Source organism: Pyxicephalus adspersus, unplaced genomic scaffold (genome assembly GCF_032062135.1).
Source record: "Pyxicephalus adspersus unplaced genomic scaffold, UCB_Pads_2.0 Sca419, whole genome shotgun sequence".
Lineage (NCBI taxonomy): Eukaryota > Metazoa > Chordata > Amphibia > Anura > Pyxicephalidae > Pyxicephalus > Pyxicephalus adspersus.
In genome coordinates this window covers 2,158-14,999 of record NW_027317426.1, presented here as the reverse complement: position 1 = coordinate 14,999, position 12,842 = coordinate 2,158, and the positions used below count along the sequence as shown (strand labels likewise).

The following is a 12,842-nucleotide window of genomic DNA, read 5'->3' as shown; positions in this document are numbered from 1 at the left end:
GTATATTACATTAAAACATTACCTTAATTTTTTAAAGGTTCCAATAGGAACTGTCTAATAGTAGGTAGAAAGGCTTGTTAACAGCATCAGGGGTCACAGTGGCTTACTGTCTTTGGGGGAACTGGAATGTCAATATATGCTTTATTAACTATGTGTCCGCTGAGTGAGGCACTTTCAGAGAGACCAATGAAATCAGAACTGTACAGCAGTCGAATGCACCTAGTTATGTGGAAGACAATATAGGTATCCTTTGCAGGTTACTTTTTGCCTCAGAAGCTTCAATAATACATGGGAAGGGAAGGCCAGTAGATGACTTTCTTTTTAGTACTGTTTATGAAGACTTTAGCTAAAATGAAAAGCAGAGGAAGTAAAATAACTACCCCTCACTGCATCCTTATTTTTACGTTTATATAATCTCTAACAGCCAGCTGTTTACAAAGGGAGACTAAATCTGCCCTTGTGTCCAATTACACAAATAAACCATTAAATTGCATTTGTGAAAAACATACATTTCCTGCAGAAAACAGGTCAGTGATTTCTTAAGTAGTTCTGTCATGTGATTAATGACTAGGCAGAAGTGACATGACCTCTGGAAGAGGATAAATGTTTATGTAAAGCCACAGAAGGGCTGGCATTTTCTAAATGTCAGTAACCCGAGCCAGCATTAGCCCCATGACAAGGGGGATCTCAGAGTTTTAACTTATAGTTGTAAAAAAAAGTTCTTCCAAAAGTTTCTGGGGGGTTCCTAGAGCAATGGGCAATTTGTGTAAGTTTAAGTGACACCAATGTTCTTTTTTGCTATCTGTATTCTTCCCACTGGCCAGTTATGTAGAAGCCATTCTTTTCTCTGAGCACTACACTAATATACTGTGAGCTGTGCACGTCAACTATAGCAGAGATTCTTATGAAAGTTATTTCAAGAGTTTCATATTAAAAAGGTTAAGAAAGTTTTGTTTAGGTTGACCTATAGTTCCCCTTTAGGATAGTTGCTGTGCCTTATGTAAATCCTAAAATAACCGTGAAAATATCAGCATTTAGCAGGATAAATTGACCATAGCGAAACATGGCAGTCAGATATACAATCTCTGATATCTTGGTATTTTGGGTGAATATTATATCTCACTAAGAACTTAGCTTCCCGGATTTTACTATAGCAGCTCAGGATGCTGCTAATCAGTCTATTCAAAGCAGTGATTTGTTTCCTGATTTTTCTTGTGTTTTGCTTTTATTGGCATTCTCTCAATAAAATGAAATATAGTTGAAGTAATCACTGTATCCTGTTTTATACTGACACGTTCTTGCCATAAAAAGTGCTTGAAAGTTTCCTCTGCTTTGTCAGATTGCCTTTGACAGCCAGGCCTGACTTCCTCATGTCCTGGTATGACCCTTCAATCTAGCTTATTTCTACCTGTTTTAAAGGGATTTGTGTATAAAAGCAATCTACATGTCTGCCCACCATGCAGAGGGATTAGTAAACTAATTTATAAAGATGGGATCTCATTTATCTAATAAGATTACACTGATGTCTAACTGAGGCCACCATATATCCTGATTAAAAGAGTTTTAAACCAGTAGCTATGAATACTTCCGCATTTCAATAGAATCTTACAGGTTACTACATTTCACACCCATGTATTGTATTCTGCAGATGCTAGACTGCACTATAGAGTGCAATTACTAACTCCTTTTTTTGTGGCAGAAAATGTAGCTTTACGCTGCTAAATAAAAGAACTACCCATGGTACTAAAAGAACAAGTACAATGTATCCAATAGCTTTCAATGGTGAATTTAAATGGACTAATCTGTGCTTGATCTGCAGGCCTAGGGTAAGTAGAGATGGCATATAACTGTGCTTGAAATTTAGATTAGTGTATAATGTGAAATATTAGAAAACATATTATCTTAAATAGCTGAAATTTGCTTTTTATGTTGTATACTCTTAGTACTAATTTGTGAAACACATAAATATTCAACTTCAGGCTCTATTAAATAAAACTATCAACCAATCTGTTGAATGCTTACATGTATTATGTTTGCTACATTTTTTTTTGTTGTATCTTTTTAAACTAACTTTAAAAAAGATACCAGACATACATGCTTGTATCCCCCAGCAAGAGGTCCCACTACCATACAGAAACTTGCTTTGTTAACTACAGCTGGGTACATTTTACCAGTGGACTATAATATGAAATCATTAAAAAGGTCTTCATTGAAAAGTTAATTCTAGATTTAGGTTTGGGTTGCCAAAGTTCCAACACATTTTCATTCTGGGGCTGTCATGGACACCTCCAAAGTAGATGCAGTAATTGGGTAAATACTATATTCACTATTTACCAAACATGATACAAGCCTGAAATAATTGCACAAAGTAATAAATGAATTAAGTTGTTAACCAATGACCCCATGGGAACATGGGAACTGTGGAAGCCTCCCTTAAACTCCAGTTACTTTATTCAATCTATGATATTTGTTCATATTGGACATAGAAGCTCACACAGAGGACATAGAGCTCACCTCTTGAACAATGTTAATAAAATAATTATGACTCATTTCTAAAAGGATGACTTAGGAACCCTAGTTTCTTATACGACTCATATAGCCCCAGCCCCCATTGCTGGCCATTACTGCTTTAGAGCTCCCATAACAGCACATCCGGCTATTGGAAGAGAAAGCATATAACTCAACACATGTTATTCTTAATTTCACAACAGCAAGGCTTTCCTTAGAATTCCCAAACCTTTTCATTAGGAGCAAAAACTCCACAATACCAGATGTGAGGATAATAGATCTGTAAAGAAACCTGACATCAGTGAAGATTTTCAGCTATATTTACAGTTCATTTATCCCTCCCTATGGCTGTTGGCTAAAGGAAATGTGTGTCTCCGGTTTCTCCAGACACAGGGGACTGGGAGAGGCTGGATTTTGGCAAATGAACTGTTAAAATTTGATACAGATTCATTCATAAACAATCAATGCTCATACTTTCAAAGTAATAATGTAGTAATGTCTGTTCAGAGTTACTAGAACATTATTTTGTAGTTTTCTGGTAAAATAATGGTAATTTTGAGCAGAAGTAGATAAGCATACAGGCATAAGCATACATATACTGCTAACACTAAATTCAGCATGGCAAGGGAAGAACAGTACCCAATGCCAGGATCTGCCCATATGGAAATAATTCAGTGTTCTCATTCCAAGATGTTACTGGAGAACAACTCACCTTACACAGAAATACAGGACAATTGGACCAGACTTTTTGGGGAAGTCATGTTCAAGTACTCTGCGGTCCAACTGTAACCAGTTCAAATGCCCCCTGTAGAAAATAAACACAACATTTAGGATCTATACATTTAAAACAGACGTGAAGAAACATCAATACCACTTTGCTGAAATTATTTAAATCGAAATTGTTTGTGATGGAAGTTACTTAAACCTAACTAGAAAAATTAGTGAGAAAGCAAGTTGTTTATTGCAGAAGATAGATGATGTCCCTTCTGCAATAAAATAAACTTACCTGCCTGGCTGTTGTTTAAAGGTCACCAGATGATGAATGTTGCAGTTTTTTGACTGTGCTGCTTTCTAACTGCTTACAAGTATACTAACATGTTCCTATGAGTTTTTGTTGCCTGTATTTGTTATTGATTCTAGGTGCATGACTGCTCCATAACTGCCTTACTGGTAATAGACTGACATGATATATGTGAACTAGTAGGATGTATTGTGAGTTCAGTGAGTGTACAGCTATTTAGAAAAGCACCTTTGCTGTCCCACATATCTCTGCACAGACTTTAGATCTACAACAGTATAAATACAAGTGGGACACATTAGGCTTGTATGTTGGCTGCAACTATTTAAATGCTAACCATGGCAATGATATATGGGCAAGAACTGTCACAATATTATAATGTATATGAACTGTTACCACCATTATTTACTCTAACTGACATATTTATTTTCTGTTCCTTTATAATGGTGTGGCCATTCTCAAACTTTGCCCTGTGTCTCTTCTTGTCTAAAATCAGCCTTGTCTACAGTGAAAGTGAGTCTGAATAGAGGACACATTTAAAGATTACAGATACTTTCAAATGCAATTTACATTTCTGAAAAGTGTCAAGCATTACATCACAGCTGACTGGTGTAGAGGGCATGGACCACATGATTCAATGAGTCCTAACCCACTAACCTAGGGATTAAATGAATTTATTGATTTGAATCATTTTTGCCTGCTAGTGTAAACAACAAAGAGGAGAGGAAAGGACATTGCAATGTAGAAAATCACGTTTGATCTAATGGGCCTGATTTATTAAAGCTCTCCAATGCTAGAGAGGATACACTTTCTTAAAAGTCATTTGATATTTGTTAGAAAATATTTTCAATTCTGGACCAGAACCATTTTAGGCTTGCTGGATCACCCAGCTTCACTGATGAAATTGTATTCTCTGGAGCCTTGGAGAGCTTTAATAAATCAGGGCCATTGTGTAATTTTTATTAAAAAAAGTGTAAAAATGTGGCACACAACTACATCGTATGCACAAAAAATGCATGTTAAACAATAAATCATAATATTAAAAGAGATCAAGGAGGTTGCCTATATCACTTATTGTATCTGAGAAAAGCAGAAGATTCAGTTTTAGCAGCTTTTACTTACGTTTCATCTGTAAACGCTATACCAAAATATTCTTTCTCCTTCAGATTGAAGTGCGATGCGACTAGATCTAAGAGCTCCTTGGCCAGCAGTTTTGGCTACAAACAAAAAGAGAAAAGAAGTTAAAATCTATGATACCGTATACGTTCAGGCATCATATTGGGAAATAACATTTTACATTTTATATCTCTTACTACATCAGATGCATACATCTTAAGAATAATTGAAATTTATAAAAATAGCCAATATGATCTTAACACTTGAAGCATGTCTCTTATCCATTTTTTACCCTTTGAAGTAAACTTTGATGCAAACTTCAAAAACATATTACACATCCTCATGGAAATACATGTTTGAGTGCACATTCAGCAAGGCTTTGAGAAAAATGACTGTAAACATTTTTTGTATTAAATCATTAGATACTCATGTACTGAACTGTAATGTATACCAAAACGTAAAAAAATGTATACCAAATTATACTATGAAATGCTTATTTACTGCATCAATATTTGTTTTAAAAATGTACACAGATGATGACCAATACTATTATAGACTGCACATACATAGTTTTCCAGGTGAAAATTAAAAAGTGGCGCCGAAAGTAATCCCTTATTAATTCAAATTCTGGGGCAGGCATATAAATGTGTTGTGTTTTACAAACTAAACTTTTACTATTATTGTTTTATTCTGACATCGACATGTTAAGTATTAACAAACTCATATCTGCCATTACACTTCTATAGTTCACAATAAAAAAAAAAAGAAAAGAATAATACTTAAGCATACAATCACTGTACCAAGTGAGCAGTTGCTATTCTTTAACTCCAGCATGTACATAAACCAAGAAGATGCTCTTTTTTTCTAAGATGCCAAATGACCTCTATACTTCTCCTACTAAAATAGCTATTAAAATGTTCTTGCTGTGGTTGACAAATCGTTCTAGTGTTTTAGTGGATATGTAGGTCAGTCACAGTCATTTCTAGCTCTTTTAGCTCATCAAATTCTACTTTATGTACAGGTTCTTATACTTTCCAAGATTCTTTACTTGTGTTTTGACCTATTGGTGCTACTTCATCAACTGGTTTGTCTATTTTGTGAGAAAAGTCATATTGGTGTATAAATGCAGCCTTTATACTTTAAAGAAATACACACATACTATATATATATATAAAACATGGACACTTCTTCTTTTATTTGACTGTTTCAAGATTTCAAGTACAAAAACCTTGAATTGTTTTAATCTCAGGCAGGTGCAGAAGGAGCAGCTCAAAGCCTCCTGGGATTTGTGTCACATGTATACCAAGGGGCTCTGCACTCCCATTCAGACTTTTGTTTTTTGTTAAAAAAAGGCATTTAATAAAAACAAATGCTTTACAATTAAACGTTAGACTAGACTATTAAAAAAAATCTGACTATTTCTAAAAATCCATTAATTGTTTTCATGGTTTTAATATTTTTTTATATGTTGTAGCATGATTTGTGCAGATTTGTGACAGATTTACAGCAAAGACAAAAAATACAAATATAAATATAGCAGACAGGGGATATATGTTGTATGTATATACAGGCATACGCAGGCAGAAAAATGACAGCTTCATTTCTTAATTTAGCTTTTACCATATTGAATTTCCTAGAACACTAGATTTTAACAATAAAAGTATCCTAGATCTTCTTTTCTAATATTGCTATCTAGGATATCCATCAAATAAAATTCAGCATCAGTGTTCTGCATGCTAAAAACTCAGCAAAAGAATGGACAAATAACATTGGCTTGCAATGATTCAACATTAGAAAATTTGACAAAAGCTCAGCAAGACTAGAAAGCTGACAAAACATAATACCATAGCATTTGGCTAATTTGATACTGACCTGGACACAATAAATAAAGAAAAAAATCAATGGTTATTTTAACATAAGATAAAAAGCTTTTGCCACAAATTTCTTACTGTAAGGCTGCCAACTCCAGGGAATTACAACCCAGTATCCTCTTGTCTGAAGCTATTAAAGATGCCTGACAGTGCAATAAAACATGGCACATGTTCAAAAGTGCACATGCTGATTTCTGAGAAAAAAATGCATACTGGATTCTGGCAGTATTTTTCTTTTATTGGATCATAATTACCGGTATATTCTGGGTCTTGGTGACTAACCATGTGAATGCATGATGTTTTCAATGTATCAACCTGTAACTTATGGGAAAAAAATGTATCGTATTGGAGTAAAAGAGTAAAACAATAAAAGAAAAGTTAGCTTTTAGTCTGCAACCAAATGAATCTCCTTTCCCAACTTTTTTATAGTAAGGTACTAGTGCCTTGCTTGTGGATTAAATAAATTGTAGAGTGACTCATTGATGTCACTCCAGGTAAACCAATGGTTTCGCACACAGGTGCAGACTCATGTGGTGCATCCAAAGACCTGACAGAACTCTAGTAAAAAAAAAAAAAAAAGAACCACACTATTGCCTGGTAATCTTTTTTTCTTCCAAAAACTACGCTGAGTCAGACTGGTGCATAGGCAGAGAGCCATCCACCAGACCCAAGCTTCCCCAGCTGACGCATTTTACTCCATCCAGGGCTTAGCCATAGATAAATGCATCACTTAACTTTTTTTATGCCAACATTAGAAAAAAATGATGCTATATCTTTATGGAAACAAAATTGTTAGGTCCACCATACCTAACCACACATATGAATGTGTAAGATTTTCTGACTCTATTATGAGGCTTTAAAACAATGGATTGTGGTCACATTTTGTCACTAAATCACAGTACAGCTCATGTGGCACAGCCCCAGGTTGCTGTGGTGAAGCTATACTTTCCAATGCAAATAAAATGAATGCCAGGTGACATATGGGTCTTTAATTATAAGTATAAGTATAAGCCATTCAAGAGAATTAACAGTTCTCATACACAAGATTCTTTCTAATATAAACATACAGGTATCGATTATTTAAAATTATTACCAGGTAAAGTTTCAAATGTTATACAAAGATCAGCATATACATCTTCAACATTTTTTGCTTGGGTAAAAAAGAGAATATCACAGTTAGTGGGAGTTTAATGCTGAAAAATGAACAAAAGGGCCATGTGGCTATGATGGATTTATCTGATTACAAAAATGTAAGCATGGTGAGTAAGTGAAATTATGCATCAGTATATTACATTAAAACATTACCTTAATTTTTTAAAGGTTCCAATAGGAACTGTTTAATAGTAGGTAGAAAGGCTTGTTAACAGCATCAGGGGTCACAGTGGCTTACTGTCTTTGGGGCAACTGGAATGTCAATATATGCTTTATTAACTATGTGTCCGCTGAGTGAGGCACTTTCAGAGAGACCAATGAAATCAGAACTGTACAGCAGTCGAATGCACCTAGTTATGTGGAAGACAATATAGGTATCCTTTGCAGGTTACTTTTTGCCTCAGAAGCTTCAATAATACATGGGAAGGGAAGGCCAGTAGATGACTTTCTTTTTAGTACTGTTTATGGAGACTTTAGCTAAAATGAAAAGCAGAGGAAGTAAAATAACTACCCCTCACTGCATCCTTATTTTTACGTTTATATCATCTCTAACAGCCAGCTGTTTACAAAGGGAGACTAAATCTGCCCTTGTGTCCAATTACACAAATAAACCATTAAATTGCATTTGTGAAAAACATACATTTCCTGCAGAAAACAGGTCAGTGATTTCTTAAGTAGTTCTGTCATGTGATTAATGACTAGGCAGAAGTGACATGACCTCTGGAAGAGGATAAATGTTTATGTAAAGCCACAGAAGGGCTGGCATTTTCTAAATGTCAGTAACCCGAGCCAGCATTAGCCCCATGACAAGGGGGATCTCAGAGTTTTAACTTATAGTTGTAAAAAAAAGTTCTTCCAAAAGTTTCTGGGGGGTTCCTAGAGCAATGGGCAATTTGTGTAAGTTTAAGTGACACCAATGTTCTTTTTTGCTATCTGTATTCTTCCCACTGGCCAGTTATGTAGAAGCCATTCTTTTCTCTGAGCACTACACTAATATACTGTGAGCTGTGCACGTCAACTATAGCAGAGATTCTTATGAAAGTTATTTCAAGAGTTTCATATTAAAAAGGTTAAGAAAGTTTTGTTTAGGTTGACCTATAGTTCCCCTTTAGGATAGTTGCTGTGCCTTATGTAAATCCTAAAATAACCGTGAAAATATCAGCATTTAGCAGGATAAATTGACCATAGCGAAACATGGCAGTCAGATATACAATCTCTGATATCTTGGTATTTTGGGTGAATATTATATCTCACTAAGAACTTAGCTTCCCGGATTTTACTATAGCAGCTCAGGATGCTGCTAATCAGTCTATTCAAAGCAGTGATTTGTTTCCTGATTTTTCTTGTGTTTTGCTTTTATTGGCATTCTCTCAATAAAATGAAATATAGTTGAAGTAATCACTGTATCCTGTTTTATACTGACACGTTCTTGCCATAAAAAGTGCTTGAAAGTTTCCTCTGCTTTGTCAGATTGCCTTTGACAGCCAGGCCTGACTTCCTCATGTCCTGGTATGACCCTTCAATCTAGCTTATTTCTACCTGTTTTAAAGGGATTTGTGTATAAAAGCAATCTACATGTCTGCCCACCATGCAGAGGGATTAGTAAACTAATTTATAAAGATGGGATCTCATTTATCTAATAAGATTACACTGATGTCTAACTGAGGCCACCATATATCCTGATTAAAATAGTTTTAAACCAGTAGCTATGAATACTTCCGCATTTCAATAGAATCTTACAGGTTACTACATTTCACACCCATGTATTGTATTCTGCAGATGCTAGACTGCACTATAGAGTGCAATTAGAAACTCCTTTTTTTGTGGCAGAAAATGTAGCTTTACGCTGCTAAATAAAAGAACTACCCATGGTACTAAAAGAACAAGTACAATGTATCCAATAGCTTTCAATGGTGAATTTAAATGGACTAATCTGTGCTTGATCTGCAGGCCTAGGGTAAGTAGAGATGGCATATAACTGTGCTTGAAATTTAGATTAGTGTATAATGTGAAATATTAGAAAACATATTATCTTAAATAGCTGAAATTTGCTTTTTATGTTGTATACTCTTAGTACTAATTTGTGAAACACATAAATATTCAACTTCAGGCTCTATTAAATAAAACTATCAACCAATCTGTTGAATGCTTACATGTATTATGTTTGCTACATCTTTTTTTACTAATAGGTTTTTAATGTAGGTTTAAAAACTAATCGCTGTTTTTACCGTCAAAGCCCGCAGCAAGAGGTCCCACTACCATACAGAAACTTGCTTTGTTAACTACAGCTGGGTACATTTTACCAGTGGACTATAATATGAAATCATTAAAAAGGTCTTCATTGAAAAGTTAATTCTAGATTTAGGTTTGGGTTGCCAAAGTTCCAACACATTTTCATTCTGGGGCTGTCATGGACACCTCCAAAGTAGATGCAGTAATTGGGTAAATACTATATTCACTATTTACCAAACATGATACAAGCCTGAAATAATTGCACAAAGTAATAAATGAATTAAGTTGTTAACCAATGACCCCATGGGAACATGGGAACTGTGGAAGCCTCCCTTAAACTCCAGTTACTTTATTCAATCTATGATATTTGTTCATATTGGACATAGAAGCTCACACAGAGGACATAGAGCTCACCTCTTGAACAATGTTAATAAAATAATTATGGCTCATTTCTAAAAGGATGACTTAGGAACCCTAGTTTCTTATACGACTCATATAGCCCCAGCCCCCATTGCTGGCCATTACTGCTTTAGAGCTCCCATAACAGCACATCCGGCTATTGGAAGAGAAAGCAAATAACTCAACACATGTTATTCTTAATTTCACAACAGCAAGGCTTTCCTTAGAATTCCCAAACCTTTTCATTAGGAGCAAAAACTCCACAATACCAGATGTGAGGATAATAGATCTGTAAAGAAACCTGACATCAGTGAAGATTTTCAGCTATATTTACAGTTCATTTATCCCTCCCTATGGCTGTTGGCTAAAGGAAATGTGTGTCTCCGGTTTCTCCAGACACAGGGGACTGGGAGAGGCTGGATTTTGGCAAATGAACTGTTAAAATTTGATACAGATTCATTCATAAACAATCAATGCTCATACTTTCAAAGTAATAATGTAGTAATGTCTGTTCAGAGTTACTAGAACATTATTTTGTAGTTTTCTGGTAAAATAATGGTAATTTTGAGCAGAAGTAGATAAGCATACAGGCATAAGCATACATATACTGCTAACACTAAATTCAGCATGGCAAGGGAAGAACAGTACCCAATGCCAGGATCTGCCCATATGGAAATAATTCAGTGTTCTCATTCCAAGATGTTACTGGAGAACAACTCACCTTACACAGAAATACAGGACAATTGGACCAGACTTTTTGGGGAAGTCATGTTCAAGTACTCTGCGGTCCAACTGTAACCAGTTCAAATGCCCCCTGTAGAAAATAAACACAACATTTAGGATCTATACATTTAAAACAGACGTGAAGAAACATCAATACCACTTTGCTGAAATTATTTAAATCGAAATTGTTTGTGATGGAAGTTACTTAAACCTAACTAGAAAAATTAGTGAGAAAGCAAGTTGTTTATTGCAGAAGATAGATGATGTCCCTTCTGCAATAAAATAAACTTACCTGCCTGGCTGTTGTTTAAAGGTCACCAGATGATGAATGTTGCAGTTTTTTGACTGTGCTGCTTTCTAACTGCTTACAAGTATACTAACATGTTCCTATGAGTTTTTGTTGCCTGTATTTGTTATTGATTCTAGGTGCATGACTGCTCCATAACTGCCTTACTGGTAATAGACTGACATGATATATGTGAACTAGTAGGATGTATTGTGAGTTCAGTGAGTGTACAGCTATTTAGAAAAGCACCTTTGCTGTCCCACATATCTCTGCACAGACTTTAGATCTACAACAGTATAAATACAAGTGGGACACATTAGGCTTGTATGTTGGCTGCAACTATTTAAATGCTAACCATGGCAATGATATATGGGCAAGAACTGTCACAATATTATAATGTATATGAACTGTTACCACCATTATTTACTCTAACTGACATATTTATTTTCTGTTCCTTTATAATGGTGTGGCCATTCTCAAACTTTGCCCTGTGTCTCTTCTTGTCTAAAATCAGCCTTGTCTACAGTGAAAGTGAGTCTGAATAGAGGACACATTTAAAGATTACAGATACTTTCAAATGCAATTTACATTTCTGAAAAGTGTCAAGCATTACATCACAGCTGACTGGTGTAGAGGGCATGGACCACATGATTCAATGAGTCCTAACCCACTAACCTAGGGATTAAATGAATTTATTGATTTGAATCATTTTTGCCTGCTAGTGTAAACAACAAAGAGGAGAGGAAAGGACATTGCAATGTAGAAAATCACGTTTGATCTAATGGGCCTGATTTATTAAAGCTCTCCAATGCTAGAGAGGATACACTTTCTTAAAAGTCATTTGATATTTGTTAGAAAATATTTTCAATTCTGGACCAGAACCATTTTAGGCTTGCTGGATCACCCAGCTTCACTGATGAAATTGTATTCTCTGGAGCCTTGGAGAGCTTTAATAAATCAGGGCCATTGTGTAATTTTTATTAAAAAAAGTGTAAAAATGTGGCACACAACTACATCGTATGCACAAAAAATGCATGTTAAACAATAAATCATAATATTAAAAGAGATCAAGGAGGTTGCCTATATCACTTATTGTATCTGAGAAAAGCAGAAGATTCAGTTTTAGCAGCTTTTACTTACGTTTCATCTGTAAACGCTATACCAAAATATTCTTTCTCCTTCAGATTGAAGTGCGATGCGACTAGATCTAAGAGCTCCTTGGCCAGCAGTTTTGGCTACAAACAAAAAGAGAAAAGAAGTTAAAATCTATGATACCGTATACGTTCAGGCATCATATTGGGAAATAACATTTTACATTTTATATCTCTTACTACATCAGATGCATACATCTTAAGAATAATTGAAATTTATAAAAATATCCAATATGATCTTAACACTTGAAGCATGTCTCTTATCCATTTTTTACCCTTTGAAGTAAACTTTGATGCAAACTTCAAAAACATATTACACATCCTCATGGAAATACATGTTTGAGTGCACATTCAGCAAGGCTTTGAGAAAAATGACTGTAAACATT

At 35.1% G+C, this 12,842-nt stretch overlaps 1 pseudogene; it reads right to left on the bottom strand.

The window, feature by feature from the left end:
• Positions 1 to 10,371: 10,371 nt before the first annotated feature.
• LOC140345041 (FERM domain-containing protein 4A pseudogene) lies at positions 10,372 to 12,540 on the bottom strand (annotated as a pseudogene).
• Positions 12,541 to 12,842: the final 302 nt, after the last annotated feature.